Here is a 9555-nt window from a genome sequence, read left to right on the forward strand (position 1 = left end):
TGGCACCAGCTATCTGTTTCCGTGAGTCCCTTCTGAAGGATATCCGTGTCCAATGCACTTTCCACTATGGCCCAGTTTGCAGTCGTCTGCAAACTTTGTCAGCCAAAGTCCTCCCATGTTGGCCTGTACTTCTGAGAAGTAGATGCCAAACAATAGGGGCCAAGGACCGAGCCCTGTGGGACACCACTTGTGACCAGCTTGGAGTCTGACACAGCGCCAGCAACTCTAACCCTGTGGGTTCTGTCCTTAAGCCAGTTTGCAACCCATCTTGTGACATATGGGTTTACATTTAAGCTGGTAAGTTTTTCTACAATACCCGAGTGGGGTATTGTGTCGAAAGCCTTTGCAAGGTCAAGGTAGGCTGTATGGACTGCCTTTCCCTCATCAATGGCCTTGGTGACTGTTTGAAGAAGTCAACCAAGTTCAAAAGGCATGATCTTCCCTTGACAAAGCCAAACTGGGTCGGGTCCAATGTCTGCAAGTCCCTATATCTTTGTTTATGAGCTCCATTATGATCCTCTCCATAGCTTTGCAGACTAGACTTGTTAAGCTTATGGGGCGGTAATTACCAGGGTCCGTAGAGGCACTGCCTTTGTGGAGTGGGACCACAGTTGCCGTCGCCACTCCTTGGGCACGTATCCTGTGGTAAGGCTGAGATTAAACAGCTGCCTTATGTGCGGGTTTAATTCCTCATTTAGCTCGTGTAGCACACAGCCGGGGACACCATCCGGTCCCATTGATGCTGTGTTTTTAGCTTTAGAGAGCAGCTTTCACCTGCACATTTGAGATGTCCGGGAGGCTACACTCGGCTGGGATAGTTATCTCTCCTTTAGGGGAGAGGGGTGAAGTTTGCACTGAACCTGTCTGCCAGTATGTTGGCAATGTCTGTGGGTTCAGTGATTTTTGTATCATTTTGGACTAATTCTGAGCATATCTGGGAGTTTCCACCGAGGTTGCTAACATAGCTGAAAAAGGCCTTATGATTGTCCTTTGAATCCATGGCAATTTTCTCTCAAAATTGGCCTTAGTTGATTTTATGAGTGCTCGTATTTTTTACTAATAATGATCAGGGGTGACTTCCCTTTTATGGATTTTGTTCTATCATGTAATAGCTTTCTCCTCTTATTGTAAAGTTTGTTAATGGCTGGGGTCCACCAGACTGGATGTTTGCCCTTTGTGGAAAGAGTCTTGGTTTTATTTGGGATTGCCTGATCCATGCAGTCCTGGAGGTGTTCATAGAAGGCATTTGTAAGGGCTTCCGCAGCTTGGGTTGTGGTTTCCTCTGGCTCAGGGGCCTTGAAGGATACCACACCAGTCTTGAGTAGTGTGAAGTTTGCTTTAGAGAAGTTCTTCACTATGGTCTTTTTGTTTGGGGTGGGGGCGGGATGTGGATTTCCAGTGAGATTAGTTTATGATCAGATCTCACCAATGAGGGATATACTTCGTGTGGAGCATTTTGTCCCCATGTTTGTGACAATGAGATCTAGTATATTTTCTCCTCTCGTGGGAACAGTGACTAGCTGTTCCATGGCATTTGAATTTATGAACTCCAGGAACCGTTGGGCTAGAAAGTTAGGGCTTGAGTAATGTTCCCAGTCTATATTCGGGTAGTTGAAGTCACCCAATATGATGGTGTTTGGAGATACATTTATACCCTCCAGTGTCTTCAGGAAGGCTGTGTGGGGTTCCTGAGTTTGAGAGGGTGGCCTGTAGCATGCTACAATTTGTAGAGCAGTTTTGCCTATGGTTAGTTGCACCTGGATGGTTTCGAAGCTTTGCGTTGCCACCAACCTGGAGGTGTGGGTATCCTTTATGAATATGGATACACCCCTCCTTTTGTGGTGTGGTCCGGGTTTTGGGGCGGAACACATGATATGAGGTAAAACCTAATAGTGCCGGGGTGCTCTCAGGAGCCTTGAACCAGGTTTCAGTTACAGCACAGACATCGATGTTCTCCATACTGAGAAGGGCCTCGAGTGCGTGCATTTTGAGATTTAGACTTCTGGCATTGAGCAGCATTACCCTCAGTTTCTTCCCATTTTGTTTTCTAGGGTGGTAGGTTTAGAATTTGAGCCTTGCCTAAAAAGGCACTATGGGGGTGGCAAGAGCCTTAGCCAATATCCGGAATCCCAGGGGTGACAGGTGCAAGCCATCCCTTGCGAAGCAGCGTGGCTTGTCAAGCATGTCATCCCAGGCAGACAGACACTGGATTCCCTTTGAATGACACCAGACATTAAGCCAATTGTTAAAGCTGATCATCTTGTCTCTATATTGTGGCATCATTCTTGGTGAAGGAAGGATACTGCTCAGGGTTAGGGTCATACCTGCCTGGGCTACATAATCAGAGAGCTCCTCTATGTCTCTTTTCATGTAGTCCAGGGAGGTACGTCTCAGGTCGTTCACACCAGCATGGACAATGACTGTGTCATATTTGTACTTGCCGTGGAGTGACCTGAGTGCTTGTGTTTTGTGGTGGATTCTAGCGCCCGATAGGCAGCTTACTGTGACCCTCTCCTTGTTCAGCCTGGTGAGTGGGATGTCAGTGTGTCTGACTATGGAGTCACCTATGACAAGTATGTTTGGTGTTGTATTTGGCCTTAAGGGCTGTGACTGCTTTGCACACTGCTTTTGTGGTTTATGTGTTGCTTGTGGGGTGTCTTGAGGTAGCAGTTGTTTGGGTGTCTGCTTTGGAGGCCTCTGCTGTTTAGGTAAATTTTTACTCAGAGCCTCCGAGTATGTCTTTGTGTGTTTATGTGTTTGATTCAGTGGAGTGGTAGCATTATGTGAGGCTGGTTTTGTGGTGTGTGTAGTTGCCTTCTCCTCCTGTCTGGTCTTGCCAGTCCTGAGTTGAGAGAGCTCAGCCTCCAGTTTGGCTAAATAGCTGCATCTCTCGCAAGTATTTGTGTTATGTGGGAGGAGGAGAGGGTTGTCTGTGTACATGAGGCAGTTATAACATTGCCTCAAGATTCCCAGATTCACCAGCTGGACCGGAGAGGAGATTGACAACTGACCTTTGGACATGCTAGAATAATATTGGGAAATCCTTAATTGAAAACAAGGGCCAGTGGGGAGTGAGGATGTAGTGCTTTTAATTTTTAGTGCTGACTTATATAATTGCTTTAGTGAGCAAGTGCCAGGTAAATTGAGTGCAATGTGTTACAAGTAACTAAATGCAAAAACGACAAACAGTAACTTTCTTTCAAGTGAAACAAGGAAATAAGTACAGTAAGCAATGCAGATATCACTAGTGAGCCACAGAAGCACTGAGAAGTTGCGTATTAGGTGGAATTAGCTTCCAGGGAAATAACAAGCAAACAAACAACAAGCATATAAACAAAGCTAGATTCAGCAGGCCTGGATCTAGTCTATGCTAGAGCAAACAAGGTGTACCAATTTCAGTAAGATACAGTTCAAATATTCAGGCACTATAAACCTTTAACCAGAAATTCCCAGCTCAGAAGGGCAGAGTCCAGCCTCTTCTCCCACAAGAGTGCAGACCACAAACCTTCTTAATGTAAAATAACTGGCCTGAAGCCCAAGTGCCTAAACCAGAACTAATACACTTGGACACTGGGCTCTCAATCAGCAGTTCCCAACTTAGAAGGATGAAAGCTACCTGTCCTGCCACCACAGTGCTTGCCACAAACCTTCCTAATGTAAAACAACTGGTCTGAAGCCCAAGTGCTTAATCCAAAAGACTTGAATGATAGCTACACTTTAATCAAGTTACAACCAAGCAGTAATAAATACCATTGAATACTTTAGAGAATGTCTGGATTAGTGCTCAAGTTACACAAACAAAGCTAGATCCAGCAGGCCCAAATCCAGTCTATGCCACAGCAAACAAGGCGCACCAACTTCAGTAAGAAACAGTTCAGATATGCATGCACTATAAGCCTTTAACCAGAAATTCCCAGCTCAGAAGGGCAGAGTCCAGCCTCTCCTCCCACAAGAGTGCAGACCACAAACCCTCTTAATGTAAAATAACTGGCTTGAAAGCCCAAGTGCTTAAACCAGAATTAATACATTTTTAGAATAACAGAAACTGAGCCCTCCATCAGCAGTTCTCAACCTAGAAGGATGTAAGCTACCTGTTCTGCCACAACAGTGCAGACCACAAACCCTCTCAGTGCAAAACAACTAACTGGTCCGAAGCCCAAGTGTTTAAACCAAAAGGCTTAGAATGAGTTACACCAAGCAGTAATAAATACAATTGAGTATTTTAAGATGATGCAAAAGTAAAAAGAAGTAGGTAGAAACACAAGTACAGTAAAAGCAGATGAAATTTTTTTTTTTTTTTTTTTTTTTTCTGAACAAGTGCTGAGATCAAAGAAACAGATTTGAGTGCTGAAACTAGAAAACTGGCTAGTTATAAAAAAAAAACAAGCTAGAAGGCTTCCCTCAAACACAGAAGGGCTTGGGGGCTCAGAAGCCTACAAATAGTCTGTACCACTTAACAAGAAAGGCAGGAAATAAGCTTAATTTTTTTTTTCTATTTCCCAGATGCTCTCTTTGTACACAGTAGGAGTGCCTGAAATCAGAATATGATCTCACTGCACTCAGTTGAGTGAGCAAATGAGATGGGCCGAGAGGCAGGCTGTGGGGCGGGCAGTTTAAATGCCACTAAGATTAACACCAAAACAAAAACAGGGCAGGTGGGTGGGAAAAACTGAAGAGCAGAATAACTTCAGTTAAAAATTCCTTCAACACTCCTTCATACACAGTTTAAATCAAATTAAATACTGTATTTTTTTAAAAAGAAAGTGCAGATAAAGGTACTTAAATTCTCTTATACGTCCAGTTGAATATAACCAAGTTCTAGCTGGCCAAGCTGAGGTTTTAAAGCAGGAATTATTTCACATGCACCAGTTTAAATATGCAAGGACAGGAAATCAAAGAATGTGGCTACCCCACACCTGTAATTACTAGCAAATAACAAAATTCAGCCAACACTAGCTTCAGTTCAAGTTACTGAAGAGCAGAATAACTTCAGTTAAAAATTCCTTCAACACTCCTTCATACACAGTTTAAATCAAATTAAATACTGTATTTTTTTTAAAAAAAGTGCAGATAAAGGTACTTAAATTCTCTTATACGTCCAGTTGAATATAACCAAGTTCTAGCTGGCCAAGCTGAGGTTTTAAAGCAGGAATTATTTCACATGCACCAGTTTAAATATGCAAGGACAGGAAATCAAAGAATGTGGCTACCCCACACCTGTAATTACTAGCAAATAACAAAATTCAGCCAACACTAGCTTCAGTTCAAGTTACTGAAGAGCAGAATAACTTCAGTTAAAAATTCCTTCAACACTCCTTCATACACAGTTTAAATCAAATTAAATACTGTATTTTTTAAAAAAGTGCAGATAAAGGTACTTAAATTCTCTTATACGTCCAGTTGAATATAACCAAGTTCTAGCTGGCCAAGCTGAGGTTTTAAAGCAGGAATTATTTCACATGCACCAGTTTAAATATGCAAGGACAGGAAATCAAAGAATGTGGCTACCCCACACCTGTAATTACTAGCAAATAACAAAATTCAGCCAACACTAGCTTCAGTTCAAGTTACTGAAGAGCAGAATAACTTCAGTTAAAAATTCCTTCAACACTCCTTCATACACAGTTTAAATCAAATTAAATACTGTATTTTTTAAAAAAAAGTGCAGATAAAGGTACTTAAATTCTCTTATACGTCCAGTTGAATATAACCAAGTTCTAGCTGGCCAAGCTGAGGTTTTAAAGCAGGAATTATTTCACATGCACCAGTTTAAATATGCAAGGACAGGAAATCAAAGAATGTGGCTACCCCCACACCTGTAATTACTAGCAAATAACAAAATTCAGCCAACACTAGCTTCAGTTCAAGTTACTGAAGAGCAGAATAACTTCAGTTAAAAATTCCTTCAACACTCCTTCATACACAGTTTAAATCAAATTAAATACTGTATTTTTTTAAAAAAAAGTGCAGATAAAGGTACTTAAATTCTCTTATACGTCCAGTTGAATATAACCAAGTTCTAGCTGGCCAAGCTGAGGTTTTAAAGCAGGAATTATTTCACATGCACCAGTTTAAATATGCAAGGACAGGAAATCAAAGAATGTGGCTACCCCACACCTGTAATTACTAGCAAATAACAAAATTCAGCCAACACTAGCTTCAGTTCAAGTTACTGAAGAGCAGAATAACTTCAGATAAAATTCCTTCAACACTCCTTCATACACAGTTTAAATCAAATTAAATACTGTATTTTTTTAAAAAAGTGCAGATAAAGGTACTTAAATTCTCTTATACGTCCAGTTGAATATAACCAAGTTCTAGCTGGCCAAGCTGAGGTTTTAAAGCAGGAATTATTTCACATGCACCAGTTTAAATATGCAAGGACAGGAAATCAAAGAATGTGGCTACCCCCACACCTGTAATTACTAGCAAATAACAAAATTCAGCCAACACTAGCTTCAGTTCAAGTTACTGAAGAGCAGAATAACTTCAGTTAAAAATTCCTTCAACACTCCTTCATACACAGTTTAAATCAAATTAAATACTGTATTTTTTTAAAAAAAAGTGCAGATAAAGGTACTTAAATTCTCTTATACGTCCAGTTGAATATAACCAAGTTCTAGCTGGCCAAGCTGAGGTTTTAAAGCAGGAATTATTTCACATGCACCAGTTTAAATATGCAAGGACAGGAAATCAAAGAATGTGGCTACCCCCACACCTGTAATTACTAGCAAATAACAAAATTCAGCCAACACTAGCTTCAGTTCAAGTTACTGAAGAGCAGAATAACTTCAGTTAAAAATTCCTTCAACACTCCTTCATACACAGTTTAAATCAAATTAAATACTGTATTTTTTTTAAAAAAGTGCAGATAAAGGTACTTAAATTCTCTTATACGTCCAGTTGAATATAACCAAGTTCTAGCTGGCCAAGCTGAGGTTTTAAAGCAGGAATTATTTCACATGCACCAGTTTAAATATGCAAGGACAGGAAATCAAAGAATGTGGCTACCCCCACACCTGTAATTACTAGCAAATAACAAAATTCAGCCAACACTAGCTTCAGTTCAAGTTACTGAAGAGCAGAATAACTTCAGTTAAAAATTCCTTCAACACTCCTTCATACACAGTTTAAATCAAATTAAATACTGTATTTTTTTAAAAAAAGTGCAGATAAAGGTACTTAAATTCTCTTATACGTCCAGTTGAATATAACCAAGTTCTAGCTGGCCAAGCTGAGGTTTTAAAGCAGGAATTATTTCACATGCACCAGTTTAAATATGCAAGGACAGGAAATCAAAGAATGTGGCTACCCCACACCTGTAATTACTAGCAAATAACAAAATTCAGCCAACACTAGCTTCAGTTCAAGTTACTGAAGAGCAGAATAACTTCAGTTAAAAATTCCTTCAACACTCCTTCATACACAGTTTAAATCAAATTAAATACTGTATTTTTTTTTAAAAAAGTGCAGATAAAGGTACTTAAATTCTCTTATACGTCCAGTTGAATATAACCAAGTTCTAGCTGGCCAAGCTGAGGTTTTAAAGCAGGAATTATTTCACATGCACCAGTTTAAATATGCAAGGACAGGAAATCAAAGAATGTGGCTACCCCACACCTGTAATTACTAGCAAATAACAAAATTCAGCCAACACTAGCTTCAGTTCAAGTTACTGAAGAGCAGAATAACTTCAGTTAAAAATTCCTTCAACACTCCTTCATACACAGTTTAAATCAAATTAAATACTGTATTTTTTTAAAAAAAGTGCAGATAAAGGTACTTAAATTCTCTTATACGTCCAGTTGAATATAACCAAGTTCTAGCTGGCCAAGCTGAGGTTTTAAAGCAGGAATTATTTCACATGCACCAGTTTAAATATGCAAGGACAGGAAATCAAAGAATGTGGCTACCCCCACACCTGTAATTACTAGCAAATAACAAAATTCAGCCAACACTAGCTTCAGTTCAAGTTACTGAAGAGCAGAATAACTTCAGTTAAAAATTCCTTCAACACTCCTTCATACACAGTTTAAATCAAATTAAATACTGTATTTTTTTTAAAAAAAGTGCAGATAAAGGTACTTAAATTCTCTTATACGTCCAGTTGAATATAACCAAGTTCTAGCTGGCCAAGCTGAGGTTTTAAAGCAGGAATTATTTCACATGCACCAGTTTAAATATGCAAGGACAGGAAATCAAAGAATGTGGCTACCCCACACCTGTAATTACTAGCAAATAACAAAATTCAGCCAACACTAGCTTCAGTTCAAGTTACTGAAGAGCAGAATAACTTCAGTTAAAAATTCCTTCAACACTCCTTCATACACAGTTTAAATCAAATTAAATACTGTATTTTTTTTAAAAAAGTGCAGATAAAGGTACTTAAATTCTCTTATACGTCCAGTTGAATATAACCAAGTTCTAGCTGGCCAAGCTGAGGTTTTAAAGCAGGAATTATTTCACATGCACCAGTTTAAATATGCAAGGACAGGAAATCAAAGAATGTGGCTACCCCACACCTGTAATTACTAGCAAATAACAAAATTCAGCCAACACTAGCTTCAGTTCAAGTTACTGAAGAGCAGAATAACTTCAGTTAAAAATTCCTTCAACACTCCTTCATACACAGTTTAAATCAAATTAAATACTGTATTTTTTTAAAAAAGTGCAGATAAAGGTACTTAAATTCTCTTATACGTCCAGTTGAATATAACCAAGTTCTAGCTGGCCAAGCTGAGGTTTTAAAGCAGGAATTATTTCACATGCACCAGTTTAAATATGCAAGGACAGGAAATCAAAGAATGTGGCTACCCCCACACCTGTAATTACTAGCAAATAACAAAATTCAGCCAACACTAGCTTCAGTTCAAGTTACTGAAGAGCAGAATAACTTCAGTTAAAAATTCCTTCAACACTCCTTCATACACAGTTTAAATCAAATTAAATACTGTATTTTTTAAAAAAGTGCAGATAAAGGTACTTAAATTCTCTTATACGTCCAGTTGAATATAACCAAGTTCTAGCTGGCCAAGCTGAGGTTTTAAAGCAGGAATTATTTCACATGCACCAGTTTAAATATGCAAGGACAGGAAATCAAAGAATGTGGCTACCCCCACACCTGTAATTACTAGCAAATAACAAAATTCAGCCAACACTAGCTTCAGTTCAAGTTACTGAAGAGCAGAATAACTTCAGTTAAAAATTCCTTCAACACTCCTTCATACACAGTTTAAATCAAATTAAATACTGTATTTTTTTTTAAAAAAGTGCAGATAAAGGTACTTAAATTCTCTTATACGTCCAGTTGAATATAACCAAGTTCTAGCTGGCCAAGCTGAGGTTTTAAAGCAGGAATTATTTCACATGCACCAGTTTAAATATGCAAGGACAGGAAATCAAAGAATGTGGCTACCCCCACACCTGTAATTACTAGCAAATAACAAAATTCAGCCAACACTAGCTTCAGTTCAAGTTACTGAAGAGCAGAATAACTTCAGTTAAAAATTCCTTCAACACTCCTTCATACACAGTTTAAATCAAATTAAATACTGT

Source organism: Protopterus annectens, chromosome 12.part0 (genome assembly GCF_019279795.1).
Source record: "Protopterus annectens isolate FY-2018-M chromosome 12.part0, PAN1.0, whole genome shotgun sequence".
Lineage (NCBI taxonomy): Eukaryota > Metazoa > Chordata > Ceratodontiformes > Protopteridae > Protopterus > Protopterus annectens.